Source organism: Stegostoma tigrinum, unplaced genomic scaffold (assembly GCF_030684315.1).
Source record: "Stegostoma tigrinum isolate sSteTig4 unplaced genomic scaffold, sSteTig4.hap1 scaffold_68, whole genome shotgun sequence".
NCBI classification, from domain to species: Eukaryota; Metazoa; Chordata; class Chondrichthyes; order Orectolobiformes; family Stegostomatidae; genus Stegostoma; species Stegostoma tigrinum.
In genome coordinates this window covers 144,174-162,586 of record NW_026728622.1, presented here as the reverse complement: position 1 = coordinate 162,586, position 18,413 = coordinate 144,174, and the positions used below count along the sequence as shown (strand labels likewise).

The window sequence follows — 18,413 nt, the reverse complement described above, 5'->3', positions numbered from 1 at the left end:
ATGATATCACATCGGTAATATTAGTATAATTGAGGATTCTATTAGTCAGTGACATCAGCTGAGTTATCTGCTTGTTGCCATGTTATCAGGATTAAAGGTAAAGCCTTACCACGCCATTTGGCCACTCCTTAGAGAGACACAACTGGTTATGATTTAACCTGAAGATCACCATGCCTCAGGCAAGTAGAGCGGTTGAGGCGAAGACCCTTTGTGGTAAGGTCACTGGTGTGGCAATTGAGCCCTCTGTTGGAGGGCATCACTCTGCATCACAAACCAACCGTTCAGCCAACTGAATTTGAATAGAGTTTAGGATTGGAGAGCAATCCATGCAATTCTATTTTTTTGAATGAATGTTTCTCACTGGGACTATTTCACTGGCAAACTTTTTAAAAGCCAGCTCAGCCATACAGGCGAGATCAGTTCCTGATCTCAGCTGAATTTTTTGATCTCAGGTGGGTCAGCGTTAGGAGTTCAGTGATTGGAATGAATTCTCATGAAGTTAGCGAGAGGGATGCTACACGTGAATAAATCGATGTTTTGAAAAGCGGATGAGATATGAGCAATAGTTTAATTGATGTGGAAGACCAGCCACAATCATCATCAACGGTGGAGCAGGCTTGAGCGGCCATGCAACATTGTGCTGCTGCTATTTGACTTGTTCTGTGGAAAGGAAGGAAAATGGTCAAAGTGTCAAAAATGCTGAAGACCGCATCATTCTACAACCTCAAAATTTGATTGTGTTCAGCATATTATCACTACTGGTACCCCTAAATCCTGGTCTATCATCTCAGCAGCTCGACTCTGCCCAAAAGCTGGTTACTTGTGACATTTTTGAAGGATCTTCCCAAGTCTGAAACTCATTTTTGCTTTTGTAGAATCAGAGTTGGCCTGTGGAAGGAGGTCTCCTGGCATATCATAGCTCTTTGAAATAACTCCCCAATTCGTCCCCCTCTGCTTGGCAATGACTTCAACCACTTATGTAATCTCTTTATTGGAGAGAAACTTTGAAGACATCTGAAAGGAGTATTAACGATCCCAGAATACAACTGAGCCTTATTAAGTTGTTAGTTCTGATGATCAAGAGCTTGATCAAAGTGGATTCTTTTAAAAAGTGCCTTAAAAGAGGAAATGTACAGAGGCTAAGAGGTGTCGGAAGTTAGTGAGTTTTGCGAAGATTTGTTGCTCAGGTTGAGGTTCTGGATGTGAGTTTGCTCGCTGAAGGTGTAGGAAGTCTCTTCTTGGGTTTGAAGCCTACACAATTAAATGTTTGGCAACCAGTAGTGGGCCGTTTGAAATCAAGAGTGGGCAAGAGGACATAATTAGACGAGTGCAGATATCCTGAAGTATGGTTGGACTGGTGGAGATTACCAAAATAGCGATAGGCAGAGCCAAGGAACAATTTGGAAACAAAAATGAGAATTTAATAAAATTACTGTTAATACTATCAGTTAGGTAGCAAGTACAGAGAATAGGATTTGGTTCAAGATGAGACTCGGGCAGTGGAGTTTTAGACGACCTCAAGTGTTCAATGGGCAAATGTGGAACTCTAGCAGGGAATGCATTGGACTTGTCACGTCCGGAAGTGAAGTAGTTCTAGTTGAAGGTTTCACTGCTAATGAGGCAAGACAAGAGACAGCTTTAGGGATTGCATGAATGTGTGGTCGGACGTTCATCATGGGATAAACAAGATGCCAAGGTTGTGCTGAGACAAGCGTAACATTACATTGTTGCCAAGGGGGAGTAATGCAGTCAGTAGGTAGTGAATAGAGATTGGTGTGGGGACCACAAGCAGTGGTCTTCCCAGTTTTAAATTGTTGTCTCTACATAGTTTCGCAACTTTATGTTCTGTTCAAAGAGCATGACTGACGAGAACGCAGAAGTTAGCCATTTGTTTACTTGTCAATATATCTTGATTTTTCCATCATGTTCTCCAATTATTTCCAAAACCTGTGCAGTGTACTAAGTGAACCATTCAAACCTTAAAAGGAAATGTTAAAATTGTGGAATAGAAAGTTAAATTTATTTTATTGAAAATTTAAATAAATTACATGAAGGTTTGACCAAGACTGAAAGGAATTAGATGGAACACCAGATGAATAAAACAAGCAGTAGTAAGGTGGTATTAGCTGGATGTTCCTGAAGAAAGAGAACACAGCCAACCTTTCTTCCATCAGGGAGATTAATTGTGTGGTGTCAGACACATTCGATTAAATCATTCCTTCTGTCTTTACTGTCTGACTGTACTATGGTTGTAATATTTCCTTTTTTAAAGGCTCAAGGTTCGACATACTTCTCATTTTATAAATTTTAAGAAGCTGGCTAATTATCAAGTCATGGTAGGATTGAAAACATATTCTATAACTGTTTGAAGTCAGAAGTCACATGACACCAGCTTGTCATCCAACAGGTTCATTTGAAATCTCACAAGCTTTTGGAGTGCGCCCCTCCATCAGGTGCAGTTAGTGAGATGACCACACAGACACACAGCTTATAAGCAGAGAGATCAAAAGATCATAGAATTGGCCTGAGTGGAGTGTCAGATAATAACTCTATGCAGGCGTCCAAGAGTGTTATAGGCAAGGAGAGTGTTTATACAGTCAATATCAGTGCTGTGCTGTCATGATAATCTGGCAGCGCAACAGGCATGTACAAAAGGTGACATCTCAGGTCAGACTCTGACTTGTAGTTGAGAGGCTTGTGTTCAGAATCTGTCTCAGAGTTTTAACCTTTATTTCAAAAGCAGGAATTTACAAGATGCCACACTGACTGACTGTAACTACAAGTTGTGTGCTTTTTCAACAAAATATCTGCAAATAAACAAACATCCTGGATGAAGACTTATTATCTGACACTCCACTCTCACCAGTTGTATGATCTTTTGATCTGTCTGCTTATAAATTGTGTGTCTGTGTGTTTTCCTCTCTGACCGCACGTGATGAAGGGACTGCATTCCAAAAGCTTGTGTGATTTCAAATAAACCTGTCAGATTATAACCTGATGCCATGTGACTTCTGACTTTGTCCATCCTAGTCCAACACCAGCACCTCCACATTATAAGTGTTTGGAACCAAGTCAGTGCAACAGGCATAGGTCGAACATTTGACTTCGGAAGGATGCCTCGTGTCGACAAATTCATTAATAACAAAGGATTTCTCCATTATGCCATCTTTCGTAACATGCTGCGTCTCACAGTCATAATGAAAGGATGCCCACTTCAATTTAGCAGCGCCAAGAACAGTTATGGACATTTTTAGCATGGGAGGAGGCCATTCAGCCTATTTTATCTGTACCAGCTCTCTCCCAGAGCAACAAAATTAATCCTTTTCTCAAACTCATGCCACATATTTCACAGGATTGAAATATATAGGTACATAGTTAAGAGATTTTAACATCAAGTGAGCAGTTCTCGCACTTCACCTTGTCACTAAAAATTGAAAACGTGACTTACAAAGAGTGAGTCTTTATTTTGTTCTGTTGTGATGATGAAGAAGATGCAAGACAAAGTGTTGGAACTGGCCTCTGGAACTTAGAAACTTTTAAATGTGTTTATAAAATGAATTCTGTGCGCATTTACTAAAAGCAGTTTTATGGAAGGAAAAGGTACTAAAGAAGATTTGGTGTATTGCACTTGATGCTATTATACTCCAACCTGTGAAAACAGAACTCTACGACTGTGAGTGTTGAGTTCTGAGAGGGTGCTATCTTGTTTGAATTTACATTGCTAAGACTAGACCTATTTTCCCAACAGCCAAATTGGTAATCCAGCAAGAAATGGATATTGGTTTCTCGCATTTGTTGGCTGTAAGTGTCTGTATAAAGTTTGAGTCCAGTTTCCTTATATACAGGTGCTTAACCTGCTTATACAGTTTGAACATTTGTTGTGCCCATGAAAGTTTTTTGAATGGTTTCACCTCCAGTTTTTTTCTTTATACATATTTGGTATTTTTTCAGGGTAAGGACTGCCTGCAAAATCTGACATTGGGTTTTGAAAGACATCAGCCTTTATTTTAGAGAGATAATGGGAACTGCAGATGCTCGAGAATGCGAGATAACAACGTGTGGAGCTGGATGAACACAGCAGGCCAAGCAGCATCTCAGGAGCCCAAAATCTGACGTTTCGGGCCTCGACCCTTCATCAGAAAAGGAGGAGGGAGAGAGGGTTCTGAAGTAAGTAGGGAGAGAGGGGGAGGCGGATCGAAGATGGATGGAGGAGAAGATAGGTGGAGAGGAGAGCATGGGTGGGGAGGTAGGGAGGGGATAGGTCAGTCTGGGGAGGCCGGACAGGTCAAGGGGGCGGGATGAGGTTAGTAGGTAGGAAATGGGGGTGCAGCATGAGGTGGGAGAGGGGAATAGGTGAGAGGAAGAATAGGTTAGGGAGGCGGGGACGAGCTGGGCTGATTTTGGGATGCAATGGGAGGACCGGAGATTTTGAAGCTTGTGAAATCCACATTGATACCATTGGGCTGCAAGTTTCCCAAGCGGACTATGAGTTGCTGTTCCTGCAACCTTCGGGTGGCATCATTATGGCACTGCAGGAGGCCCAGGATGGGCATGTCCTCTAAGGATTGGGAGGAGGAGTTGAAATGGTTCAATACTGGGAGGTGCAGTTGTTTATTGCAAACTGAGCGTAGGTGTTCTGTAAAGCGGTCCCCAAGCCTCCGCATCGTTTCCCCAATGTAGAGGAAGCCACAACGGGTACAGCGGATGTTTTGGATATTTCTGAAGCATTGATTTTCATTCAAAGTTGGTTGGATTTTGCTGAAGCAATAGACATAACTCACTATGACGTAGACCATGTCAGAGATAACGTTTCGAGTCCTTTGACCCTTCCTCAGAACTCACTCTTCACTGATGCTGCCAGACCTGCTGAGCTTTCCCAGCAACTTCTGTTTTTGTTCCTGATTTACAGTGCCCACAGTTCTTTTGTTTTTATGACACAGACAAAACTTGATCTCTGCAGGTAGCATGATGCTGCATTCTCCAACTTCCCTGCCTTTTTGTTATATAATATTGCCCTTTTAGTACAGAAGTGGCTTTTTTTTTGTTTGTTTTAACTTCTGCACATACTTTCTTTGCAGGTTAAAAGTCTGTGCCTTTTCAGTTCACTGCAGTGCTGCATAATGAAGACTTTCAACATTCTTATTTTAAAAAAGTAGAAAATCAGTGTTGTTTGTTTTCCAAAATGTGATGTGCAAGTGCAACACTTAACAGTGTGTTCATCAAACTATTGTTTCCTTTGATCTTTGTATTGCAGAAATTTCTAGAATCATTTCATATATATTTTCCTTGATATATTTTAGCAGCTTTCCTGGAGCAAGTCTGTTTTCCTTTGGATGAGACTAGTTTCAGACATACTCCCTTTATTATGAGATTTGATTGGGGTAAAGCGAGGAGGATTTTTATTCACTGAGACACACATGACTATATATTTCAAGCATTGGAAAATGCATCCTGTTTGGACTGTCATGTTATCTGGTGTTTGTACCAGGCTTTCTGATGAAGTGCAAATGATTAAGGATGCTAATGGATGCTATATGTTATTACAAGAGGAAATAAACATACAAGTAAGGATTTTGTGCCACAGTTATACATAGCATTGAAGCCATACCTCAATTATGGCATATAATATAAGTTGCCTCATTTAAGGAGGCAGTTCAGATTTAGGTTTACTAGAACAATACTTGCAATTAATGGGGGATAATGGGAACTGCAGATGCTGGAGAATTCCAAGATAATAAAATGTGAGGCTGGATGAACACAGCAGGCCAAGCAGCATCTCAGGAGCACAAAAGCTGACGTTTCGGGCCTAGACCTGATGAAGGGTCTAGGCCCGAAACGTCAGCTTTTGTGCTCCTGAGATGCTGCTTGGCCTGCTGTGTTCATCCAGCCTCACATTTTATTATCTTGCAATTAATGGGTTGTCTTATGAAGTAAGATCAGAAGGACTGGGAAGGATGAGAAGGACCTCCTCTCTACCTATCGTCTCTTCTCTCCATCTTCGGTCGGCCTCCCCCTCTCTCCCTATTTATTCCAGTTCCCTCTCCCCATCCCCCTCTCTGATGAAGAGTCTAGGCCCGAAACATCAGCTTTTGTGCTCCTGAGATGCTGCTTGGCCTGCTGTGTTCATCCAGCCTCACATTTTATTATCTCGCAATTAATGGGTTGTCTTATGAAGTAAGATCAGAAGGACTGGGAAGGATGAGAAGGACCTCCTCTCTACCTATCGTCTCTTCTCTCCATCTTCGGTCGGCCTCCCCCTCTCTCCCTATTTATTCCAGTTCCCTCTCCCCATCCCCCTCTCTGATGAAGAGTCTAGGCCCGAAACATCAGCTTTTGTGCTCCTGAGATGCTGCTTGGCCTGCTGTGTTCATCCAGCTCCACACTTGGTGATCTTAGAAGGACTGGGCTTGTTTTTGCTGAAGTTGAGAAGAGGAAGGAGGTGATTTCCTTGAAGTATATTTGATTCTGAATGGTCTTCACAAGGAATATGTAGAAGGATTTTTCCTATACTTTGGCGAGCGCAGAACTAGGGACACTTATGCAAAATTTGACGTTGCCACTTAAGGACAGATGAGCAGAGCATTTTTTTCTCTGATAGTTGTATGACATTGGAACTAGCTGCCTCCTAAGATGATAGAGTTGGGGTCATTGAATATTTTAAGGTGGATTTAGATTCTGGTAAGGCAGGGAAAAGGCCTCTATTAGTTGGAGTCATACCAAGCACAAAAGAAAAGGTTTGTGGTTGTTAGACATAGTCGTCTCACCTCCAGGACAACTCTGTTGGAGTTCCTCAGGGCAGTGTCCAGTGCCCAAACATCTATGCTGCTTCAGCATCCTTCTATAAAGTCAGAAGTGGGGATGTTTGCTGATGACTGCACAATGTTCAGTACCATTTCCAACTCCCTCGATAATAAAGCAGTCCATGTTCAAATGCAGCAAGACCAATATATTATCCAGGCTTAGGCTGTTACAGTGCGAGGTAACATTTGCACCACACAAGTGCCAAGCAATGGTCATCTCCAACAAGGGAGATTTTAGCCATCATCTCTTGACATTTAATGCTGCTACCATCGCTGACTCCCCCACCATCAACATCACGGGTGTTGGTATTGACCAGAAACTGAACAAGATCAGCCACATAAATACTATGGATTCAAGAACAGGCCACCCTGTTGTGTGCAGGTGATTTTCATCACTCCATTTTTAACAAGATTTAACTGGAAATTTGGGATTTGTCATATTTCTGAAGAGTCGAACGGCAGCATGCTTTTCTTTTCGTTAATTCTTTGTAATTTATTGCATTTAACACTCCTATTGCCAGAAAACGAAATTATGTGGCTGAGCGACTTCTTTCGAATGTCTTGTGAGAAGTGCCATTCAAAGGTTACACATTGTTACCTTGTGATCAGTTTGGATCAGTCGGGCAGGAAATAAGATGAGGCTGGGGGTGGGAAGATTTTGAAGCAGGTACTTCAGGGAAAGTAGCCTCTCCCTCCAGTCAAACCCTCCAACCCTGGCAATGTTCTTGTAAATCTTTTCTGAACCCTTTCAAGTTTCATGACAACTTTCCTATAGCAAGGAAGCCTGAATCGAATGCAGTATTCCAAAAATGGCCTAACCAATGTCCTTTGTAGCTGCAACGTGACTTCCTAACTTCTATATTGAGTGCTGTGACCAACAAAAGCAAGCATATTAAACACCTACTTCACTACCTGCAACTCCACTTTGAAGGAACTCTGAAACTGCACCCCAAGTTTGTTTGGCGACACTGCTGAGGACCTTACCTTTAAGTGTATAAGTTCTGCCCTGATTTGCCCACCAAAACCTAAAACCCTTTTCACATTAAACCTAATTGTCTGCTATTTGCTTGGTGGTATGTATAAAAAGGGAAGAGTTTATGCTTGTTCAGGCAACCCATACCCGACATCCAGAGGTTGTTTTCCTAATGGCTTGAATTGGAACTGGTTAACAGATTGAGTTTTGGGATGCCTCAGGATGTCTTTATATATGCTGTGCATCAGGCAGGTGTCAAATTGTAATTTCACATACAGTTCTGCATACAGATAGCATAACGTAAGAAAGAAGAACAGGACTAAGTAGAATTATCCTTCAAAGCCTTGTTGAGTTGATTTGTCTTGTTTTGTTACTTCTACATTTATTAAATCCACTTTTTTTAAAGCATTCTTTCACAGGATGAGGGCACTGCTGGCAAGGCTAACATTTGTTTCCCGTCCAGGAATGGCTTGGTGGGCCATTTTGGAAGTCAGTAGAGAGTCAGCCATATTCCTGTGAATTTGAAGTCATATACCAGAATTGCTAAGAAAATTCCCTAAAGAATACATTAGTGAATTCAGTTTTCTGTTACAAGAATCTATGATAGTTTCATCGTCACTGTTACTTTTAACTCGAGATCTTTATTAATTAAATGTCATTTCCAGCAGATGCTTTTGTATTTTATATTTAATATTAGGATTTTAGTTTTAACTTAATTTCTTATTAACATTTCATCATTAATTTCAGGATGTTTCTCAGATTTTGTATACTTCCTCTCCATGAGGCTTTTAAAGAAGAAATTGCCCCAGTCAAACAAGAAGTCAAAATATTAAATGATCTGGCCAGTCAGTTATCTCCACTTATGTCTCTTTATCTCCAAAGATTTCTCACCAACTTGATGACCTAAATATGAGGTGGAAATTCATACAGGTAACAATGAAAACATTTTCAAAGCCAGCCAATCTGTTGTAGAATGTACAAATGAAAGCATGTACAAATAATTTGGCTTCAAACATATGAGCAAGATAAAGAACCCTTTCAATTGAAGCAAGCAATTAATATTTTATTATCATGGTTTATGAAGTTATTCAATTTTATAATATTTCTTTTTCAAAAATACAATGTTCTGGTCTGTAGTCTGCACTTTAGAATGGAGTCGCAAAACAAAATCCAAATAGTGAGAGATGTGAGCATCCAAACCACAGTCTGAAATGGTTCAGGACTGGAACAATTTGAATATATTCATGATGAAGCTGCAGGTAGCAGATATTTTTCCCAATCCATCTAAAAGAATTTGGAATTGGACCATTGTGATAACTGCGGTACACTTCAGTATTCTGTATTGTTTCATATATTTTAAGTCCCTGAGGAAGACAAACTTGAATGAATTACAACAAAGATATACTTGATGCATTGAAGGGAAGAATGACACAAAATTGTATGAACTGCATGTATTTCTTCCAATTGAGCAGATTTTCATTGATGTCAGCAAAGTAGTACATGAAAATTTCCTTTATCCCAAAAGTATCATGAAATGTTTTACTGAGCAAATTATTTCAGTCTCGTTCTGTGGCAGTAACTCGCTTGGCCATGTAGCACAGTAAAACTCCTTATCGTTCTAGAAAGCAGACAAAAACATAAGAAATAGCACCAGGATCTGGATGTTCTTCCTCTCGACCCTGCCTCACCGTCCGATAAGAACATGGCTGACCTGCCCAGGACTCAACTCCTCTTCCATCCCAACTTCTCAGAGCGCTCAACTTCTCTATTTCAAAAATCTTATCGACCACCTTCTTTAAATACTTTCAGTGATCTACCTTTCACAATTCTCTTGTATTCTAAACAATCGCTACCTGCTGAGAGAAGAAATTCCTTTGCATCTCCGGTTTCAATAAATGTTCCCTTCTTCTGTAACTATGTTGCTGAGTTTGAGATTTCCACACTAATGGAAACATTGTCTTCACATCTAGCCTGTCAAGCCCTCTCAAAATTTTGTGTTTCAGTAAGATCACCCCTCATTCTTCTAAACTTGAATGAATAAAGACCTTCTGTGTAACCATTCTTGATAAATCATGATCCGATGAATCAGCCCAGTGAGTCTCTTTGGAACTGCTTCCCATGGCTGTGTATCCTTTCTTGTATTTCTCCAAGTGTGACCTCCTCAATAGCCTGATCAGTTGCAAAAAAGCTTCCCCATTTTTGAACTAAAACCTCCTTCCAATAAAGGCCAAAATTCCATTTGCCTTCTTAATTACTTGAATTACCATCGTCATGGCTCACCTCAACTCCAACCTACAAAAGTGCTTTGATCCTTTGCAATTCACCTCCCACTGCAACAGGTCTCCAGTTGGTACCGTCTCCCTGGCCTGACAGTCATCCCTGGAATGTCTGGATAACAAGGATACCTACATCAGGCTTATTGATCGGAGCTCCACCCTCCACACTAATTCCAAACAATCTCCTCTGAACTCGGAGACCTAGGCCTCAGCATCCCTCTCTGTAACAGGATTCTTGACTTCCTCACCCAGAGACCGCAAACAGTAAGGATAGGTGACAACACTTCCTCCACCGTAAGCCTCAACACCGGTGCCCAGCAAAGCTGCGTACTCAGGCCCCTACTCTAGACTCTTTATGCAGTCATGACTTGTTGCCCCCAACTCCATTCACAATTGTGCTGATGACGCTTCCATTGTAGGTCGGACCTCAAACAACAATAAGTCAGATTACAGGAAAAGAAATTGAGTGCTTGCTGGCATGATGGAAAAATAACAATCTGTCCATCAACATAAGCAAAATGAAGGAGCTGGTCATTGATTTCAGGAAGCTTCTGTCTGCAGCAATGGATATCAGTTTGAATAAGCGTACAAATAGATTTAAGAACAGCCTCTTACCTGTTGTGACTTTTGAACGGACCTCTCAAATGTTAATTCTGATCTTTCTCTCTCTCTCTCAGCATCTTCTCTGTGGCTGTAACACTATTCTGCACGTTGTACGGTGTGATTTGCCTATACAGCATGCAAATCAACACTTTTCACAGTATTTCAGTACATGTGACAGCAAAAAAGCAATCAGTCACCTGCATGCTAGTATGTGTTTCATGGACTAGAGCATCCAAGTCCCCTACCGTGCATTTTTTTAAGAGTCCTCCTCTATTTAAGGAAGAGTCTATCTTTTGATTCTTCCTACCAAAGTGTACTTTCCTACATTAAACTCGATCTGCCAACTTTTTTCTGACTTGCTCGACCTGTCTATCCCCTTGCAGATTCTTTATGTCCTCATGACAACATTCCCTTACTCTATTTTTGTAGCATCAGCAAATTTGGATGGATTTATGCCTTGTCCCTTCCTCTAAGTTATGAATGTAGATAGTAAATAATTGTAGTTCTAGGACTGATCCCTGTGGCACTCCACCAGTTATGGCTTTCTGGCCTGATAAAGATGGTGGTTAGAAAATAATTGGCTGAACCACTGAAATGAAAAATGTGAAAAAATATGCACTTTCATTGTTTGTGAAATACTTAAATCAGATTGTAGATAATAAAATATAAATATTACAGTTGTTCTTGATGAATACAGTTTATCATTGAGCTTTATGAAAATTCTGAATATAGTTCATGATTTATGATAGCATCAGTTTTCATGCATCTTTATCTGAGAATTCAGATTTGTTTTGTCAAAAATTGTGCTGTACCACACATGATATTTGCTAAATCTGTCCTGTCCCAGCAGTTCAACTTGTTCAGTTTTGAGATAACTTTTGTAAGGACCCCACAGTTGAGCTACCTTGCGTTGATAGCTCACGACACACTTGTTGCATTGAAACAAATGCACCTCAGATCACCTGTCCGTCTGCATTCATCATCTGCTCTGTGTCTATTCTTCCTCTTAGTCACACTGACTTCATTATCTAGTTCCTTACAGGCTGTAGTTATTATCTTGTTACTGCCCACTAACCTGTGCATTTGGCTCCCATCCCCCTGACACACTAGTTTAAATCCTCCCCAACAGCATTAGCAAAAGCAGCCCCGAGGACATTGGCTCCAGGTGTAGACGGTCCAATTTGTAATAGTCCCACCTCCCCCAGAACCGGTCCCAATGTCCCAAAAATCTGAACCCCTCCCTCCTGCACCATCTCTCAAGCCACTCATTTATCCTGCCTATTTCTTCATTTCTACTCTGACAAGCATGTGGCACTGGTAGCAATCCTGAGATTACTACCTCTGAGGTCCTACTTTTTAACTTGGCTCCGAACTCCCTAAATTCTGCATGTAGCACCTCATTGTGTGTTTTTTTAACCCATATCATTGATGCCTATATGCACCATGACAGCTGGTTGTTCACCCTCCCCCTTCGGAATGTCCTACAGTCAATCTGACACATCTCTGACCGGTGGACCTGGGAGGCAACATAGCATGTTTTTGACCATAGAACCGCCTATCTCCTCCCCTTACAATAGAATCCCTGTGGCTATAGCCCTTCCACTCTTTTTCTTGCCCTTCCTGTTTTGGAGGGATATGACCACAGGGGACACCACTGCCTTCCTGCTTTTTTTTCTGCCTTTTGGTCACCCATTCCCTTTCTCCCTCAGCTATCCTCATTAGCGATATGACCAATTTGCTGAATGTGCTATCGTGGATGCTCCAAAGTGAGTCCATCCACAGCTCCAGAGCCATCATGCGGTCTAACGAGAGCTGCAGCTGGACACGCTTCCTGCCCGTGAAGGAGTCACGGACATCAGACACGTCCCTGAGCTCCCACATTGAGCAAGAGCAGCATAACACGGGTCTGGGATCTCCTACCATTTTTAGTCTTAAGATCTACTTGGTGCTGCTATAACATCAAATATTAGATGAATGAAATGTAATAAAATTGTACCATGTACACAGATCCTTGCAAGTTACCAACCAGGTTGAGAGGGCTGTTAAGAAGGCATACAGTGTTTTAGCTTTTATTAATAGAGGGATCGAATTCTGGAACCAAGAGGTTATGGTGTAGCTGTAAAAGCTCTGCTGCAGCTGCATTTGGAGTATTGCGTCCAGTTCTGGTCACCGCATTATAAGAAGGATGTGGAAGCTTTGGAAAGGTTGCAGAGGAGATTTACTAGGATGTTGCCTGGTATGGAGCGAAGGTCTTACGAGGAAAGGCTGAGGGACTTGAGGCTGTTTTCATTAGAGAGAAGAAGGTTGAGAGGTGACTTAATTGAAACATCTAAAATAATCAGAGGATTAGATAGGGTGGATCGGGAAAGCCTTTTCCTGGGATAGTGACGGTGAGCACGAGGGGGCATAGCTTTAAATTGAGGGGTGAAAAATACAGGACAGATGTCAGAGGTAGTTTCTTTACTCAGAGAGCAGGAAGGGAATGGAACGCTTTGCCTGCAACGGTAGTAGATTCGACAGCTTTAGGTACATTGAAGTTGTCATTGGATAAGCATTTGGACGTACATGGAATAGTGTTGGTTAGATGGGCTTGAGATCGGTATGGCAGGTCGGCACAACATCGAGGGCCGAAGGGCCTGTACTGTGCTGTTATGTTCTGTGTTCTATTTATTGTTGAACAGCAGCAGGAGGTGAGGAGGCAGAGACTGCAACCTTGAGGTCACGGAGGGAAGGAAAAAGAGGCTCTTACTTGGAGATTGAGAATCAGGAGAGGGCACAACCCAGAGGTTTGGGAGTGTAGTGAGGCTGCGAGTTTGAGGTCAAGGTGAGGAGAGGCACCAGTTGATGTAGTAGATTAAATGTAATACAGAAAATTGTGAAGTGGTTCAGTTTGGTTGGAAAAACAGTACATCAAATGGAAGGAACCATTCTGAATGGGTGCAGAAGCAGACAGGTTTTGCTGTTATGTGCATAAACCATTCAGTTAAACCACGGCTAGTCTCAACTTCAACTCTATTTGCCTGCTGAAAAGTCATGTCGACTCAAAACATTAGTTTGCTTTCTCTCCATGGCTGATGCCTGACCTACTGTGGTCTCCGGCATTTTTTGTCGTCAGTCTGTTTACCTCCCTTTCTTCTATATCCTTTCGTACCCTTAGCTATCAAAAATAATTTCAGTCACACGCATTCTTATTGATCCAGCACCCACATTCTTTTACGAGAGAGTATTTGAGATCTTGACTGTTATTTGTATTAAGATAAAAGTGCTTCCTGATTTCAGTTCTGAATGGCTTGCCATTGAATCTCATATATTAATAGATAATCTCTGGATGCAAAATGTGTTGGGCAGAAAGGCTTATTTCCATGCAGTGTGCCACCAAGATTCTAACTCCAGACAAACATATCCATCTTCTTTGCGCTCATTCTGACTCCTACGAGCAGGGAGCTTTCCCCCCATTCCCGTTAAAACCAGTTTTGCTCGGTTCCCTGGATGCCACATTTGGTCAAATGTGGCCTTGATGTCAAGAACAATCACTGTCGCCCTCACTCCCTCACCTCTTTTGTCCATGTTTGAACCAGGGCATCAATGAGGCCAGGAGCTGGGTGGCCCTGGTCGAAACCCAACTGAGTGTTAGTGAGTAGGTGATGCCTTTATTTTCACCTACTGTAGTCCCAATCATGCAACTATGTCAATTGCTGCCCCTGCCAAGCGCTGGAAGCCTCCCCAGCGTTATCCAGACAGCAGAAAATTTGTTTCAGGAAGACGAGGACCTGCCCTGTCAAATTTCATGTGGATGTGCTGTTGCACATGCACAGAGCGTGATTAAAGGGAGTCAGCATGGCTTTCTGAGGGACGAGTCATACCCTACAAATCTGACTGAGTTCTTTGAGGAGGTCATGAGACAGGTTGATGAGGGGCGAGCAGTGGATGTGGTGTACATGGACATCAGCAAAGCATTTGATAAGGTTCCCCACGGCAGGCACTTTCATGAAGTCAGGAGGTATGGAAATCAGGGTGACTTGGCTGTCTGGATTCAGAATTGGTTGGCTGACAGGATGTAGAGAGTGGTTGTAGATGGTAAATATTCTGCTTGGAGGTCAGTGCTGAGTGGTGACCCGCTGGGCTCTGTTCTTGGGCCTCTGCTCTTTGTAGTTTTTAGAAATGACTTGGATGTGGAGGTTGAGGGGTGGGTTAGTATGTTTGCTGCTGACACAAAGGTTGGAGGTGCCATTGATAGTATCGGGTTATTTCAGGCTTCAGCGAGACATTGACAGTATGCAGAGGTGGGCTGAGAAATGGCAGATGGAGTTCAACCTGGATAAATGCGAGGTGATGCATTTTGGAAGGTCGAACTTAAATGCTGAATATAGGATGAAAGGCAGATTCTTTGCAGTGTTTAGGAATAGCGGGATCTTGGTGTTCAAGTGCAGAGCTCCCTCAAAGTTGCCACACAAGTGGATAAGGGTGTTAAGAAATCAGATGGTGTTTTGGCTTTCATTAACAGGGGGATCGAGTTTAAGAGCCGCGAGGTTATGCTGCAGCTCTACAAAACCCTGGTGAGACCACACTGGAATATTGTCTCCAGTTCCGGTTGCCCTATTATAGGAAAGATGTGGAGGCTTTGGAGAGGGTGCAAAGGAGGTTTACCAGGTTGAGGAGGTTGACTGAGCTCGGACTTTTCTCTCTGGAGAGAAGGAGGAAGAGAGGTGACCTGATCGAGGTGTACAAGGTAATGAGAGGCATGGATATAGTTGATAGGCAGAGACCTTTCCCCAGGGCAGGATTGACTGCCACGAGGCATAGTTTTAAGGTGTTAGGAGGAAGGTATAGAGGAGATGTCAGAGGGAGGTTCTTCACCCAGAGAGTTGTGAGTGCATGGAATACTTTGCCAGTGGTAGTGGTGGAAGCAGAGCCATTAGTGACATTGAAGCAACTGCTGGACATGCACATGGACGCAGTGAATTGAGGGGAATGTAAGTTAGGTTCGGTTATTTTTGGATTGGGATTATTCCACGGCACAAGATCGTAGGCCGAAGGGCCTGCACTGTGCTATACTTTTCTATGTTCTATGTTGTGTGTAAGAGTCAGAAGCCCAGTTGTTAGTTGCTTGGCTCTTTAGCTCAGTAGCTACCCCTTAATTTTTTGATGGCCAAAAGTGGCTGGCAAAGCAGACTTGCAACTTGAAAGCATGATGACATTTGCCAGGATATGAAGCATTGACCTACATGGTTTTTTGCAGATGTCTATTGCTGCATCCATGTCTGTGAATGATTTGTGCAGCAGCCTTGAAGTTTTCACAGAGTCCTTCAGAACTTAGATGTGGACCTTGGCAACTTTAAAGAAGTCTAAAAAATATCAACACACATACATTTTGGCAATGACTGGTATGAATATCGATAGAGAGTGGATAGCCAGAGACTTTTTCCGAGGGTGAAGGTAGCTCTTATGAGGAGGCATAGTTTAAAAGTAAGTGGAGGTAGATATAGGGAAGATGTGAGAAGTAGGTTCTTTACTCAGAGAGTGGCAGGAGCGTGGAATGCATTGCCAGAGAGGGGAGTGGAGTCAGCTTCATTAGGAGCATTTAAGCAGCTATTAGACAGGCATATGGATGATAGTATAAGGTAAGGGTGGAGGTTAACTCGACGTTAGGTTGAGGGTAAAAGCTCAGCACAACACTGTGTGCTGAAGGGCCTGTCCTGTGCTGTACTGTTCTATGTTTGTATGCTCTATGAATCCGTAAGTAATTAATCTGCAAGTAGCTGACAGTGTCTTTAAATAACTCTGGCAGAGGGGTTATTCATGTTCCTGGTGATCATACTTTCAGCAATGTGTCATTGAAGGACTTTAAGCGTTGAGCTCTGATATCCCAGTATTGGCAATATCTTGCCTCCTCTACATCATTTCATCAGGTATTTGCTGCATGCAACGTAGAATTGTCAGAATAGCATCCATGGCAACTTGCGTTTGATGTGTGCTCATGAGTCAAATATACAATTTCAGATCTCAAAACCCTTTGTGGCCCTGAAAAACCAGGCGGCAAGAATGCAGGCTTTACACCAAGCGTGATTATCTGAATCGTTTCCCTCCTACTATAAAGCTGACAGTGAGACTTCCGTGAGTTCCACCAGATGCTGTTTGCCAGTTATGACAAGAATTTCATGTAGCTTTTGACCACCTACATGAGGAATGGGTAACAAATGCTGGTCCTGTCAGTGATGTTTGTACTAACAGTTAGGAAAAATGTATCTAAAGATTTTTTTGAATGCAGGTGATTTAAACACCGTGCGTTTTTCTGCATATCGGCCAGCAATGAAGATCCGCCGACTCCAGAAAGCGCTCTGTTGTAAGTACATCCACACATTCCAGAATTTGTAATCTCGTGCTGTGTTTTGTTGTGAGCTTCCTTGCTTGCCTGTTGTCAGAAGTCATTGATTACAATTAGCTTGGTTTTGCAGTTGTTGAGACATCAGTTCGGCATGACCTTACAACCTTCCACTCAAAGGACGTTTGTCTATAAAGTTGCTGAAAATGCAATCTGATAAGGGCAGCCAGGCATCTTAGACTAGAGTGAGTGAGGAAAGCAACAGGATGTCTTCTTAATGATTGGGAAATAACTACATGAAGGACCGAGGAGGACAGTGAATTAAAAGAGGAATGGTTTGTTTCAAATCAGGTACAGCAAAAGAAATTAAGAGAACGTAAGGAAGGTTGAAATTGAAAAGGCAAGTAATGGTTTATGTTCATTGGAAACCATCAACAACAAAAGTACAATGAAGAAAGTATTTGAGAAAATACAGAAGATTTCTTCAAATGAAAGGGAGACACTGTCTTCATGATATAGCATGGAGTGCAACTTTGGCGTTTAACCACATCATCCCTTGGCCTGAAGTCACTGTACTATTTACCCATTTTATAACAGAAAAATACTTTAATGATGAGTGTCATGGAGAATTTCAGCCCAGAATATAACCATATTCTGAGCAATTGCCACAACAGCTTCTGTGACATGACTTTATAAAACATCCCAAGGCATGTCATAGGAGCTTTATAGAGTAAAAATTGATACTGAGTACTGAAAGAGATCCGAAGGTAGATGATTGAAACCTCACCAAAGAGGTAGATTTTAAGGACTGTTTTGAAGGAGGAAACAATAATGCAGAAGTTCAGCAAGGTAATTCTAAAGTTTAGGCCCGAGGAAGTTGAATGTCAGGCTGTCGATGATGGAACAGTACAAATTGTGTTGAAAGGCTGGAATTAAAGGAGCTCATGTTCCTAGAGGGGCTACGAGTAGGACATTATCAGGGGATGTGCATGAGTGTTTCCAGGTCAGGGAGGGATTTGAAAGCCAGGACAGCAATGTGAAAACCAAGGCACTGCTTAACTGTGAGCCATTGTAGATCAGAGTGCGCAGAGAAAGATGGGTGAATGGAACTTGGTGCGTGTTAAGACAGAGTCAACGGACTTTTAAATTATGCCATGTTAAAGAAAAGGAGAACTTGGGAGGCCAACTTGATATTCATAAGAATGGTCATGTTCAGAGTTAATCAATGCGGTCGGGTTTCAAAACTAACGGACTTACCTGGGGCCAAATGTTGTGGATGTGAAAATAAGTAGACTTTGTGACATCAGGCCTATGTGGCCGGAATTTAAACTCTGGGTCAAAATAACAACTGGTACAATGAAAACTGGTAGCTAGCAAGCAGACGTCCTTTCAAGGACCAAAGATAATGGCTTCGTTCTGCACGAGATTTAATAGATGGA

The 18,413-nt window shown here is 42.1% G+C and overlaps 1 long non-coding RNA gene across 2 annotated transcripts in view; it reads left to right on the top strand.

The window, feature by feature from the left end:
• The window catches only part of LOC132209153 (uncharacterized), a 1,475,533-nt gene that overhangs the window by 1,331,439 nt on the left and 125,681 nt on the right, over positions 1–18,413 (top strand). The window lies entirely within an intron of this gene.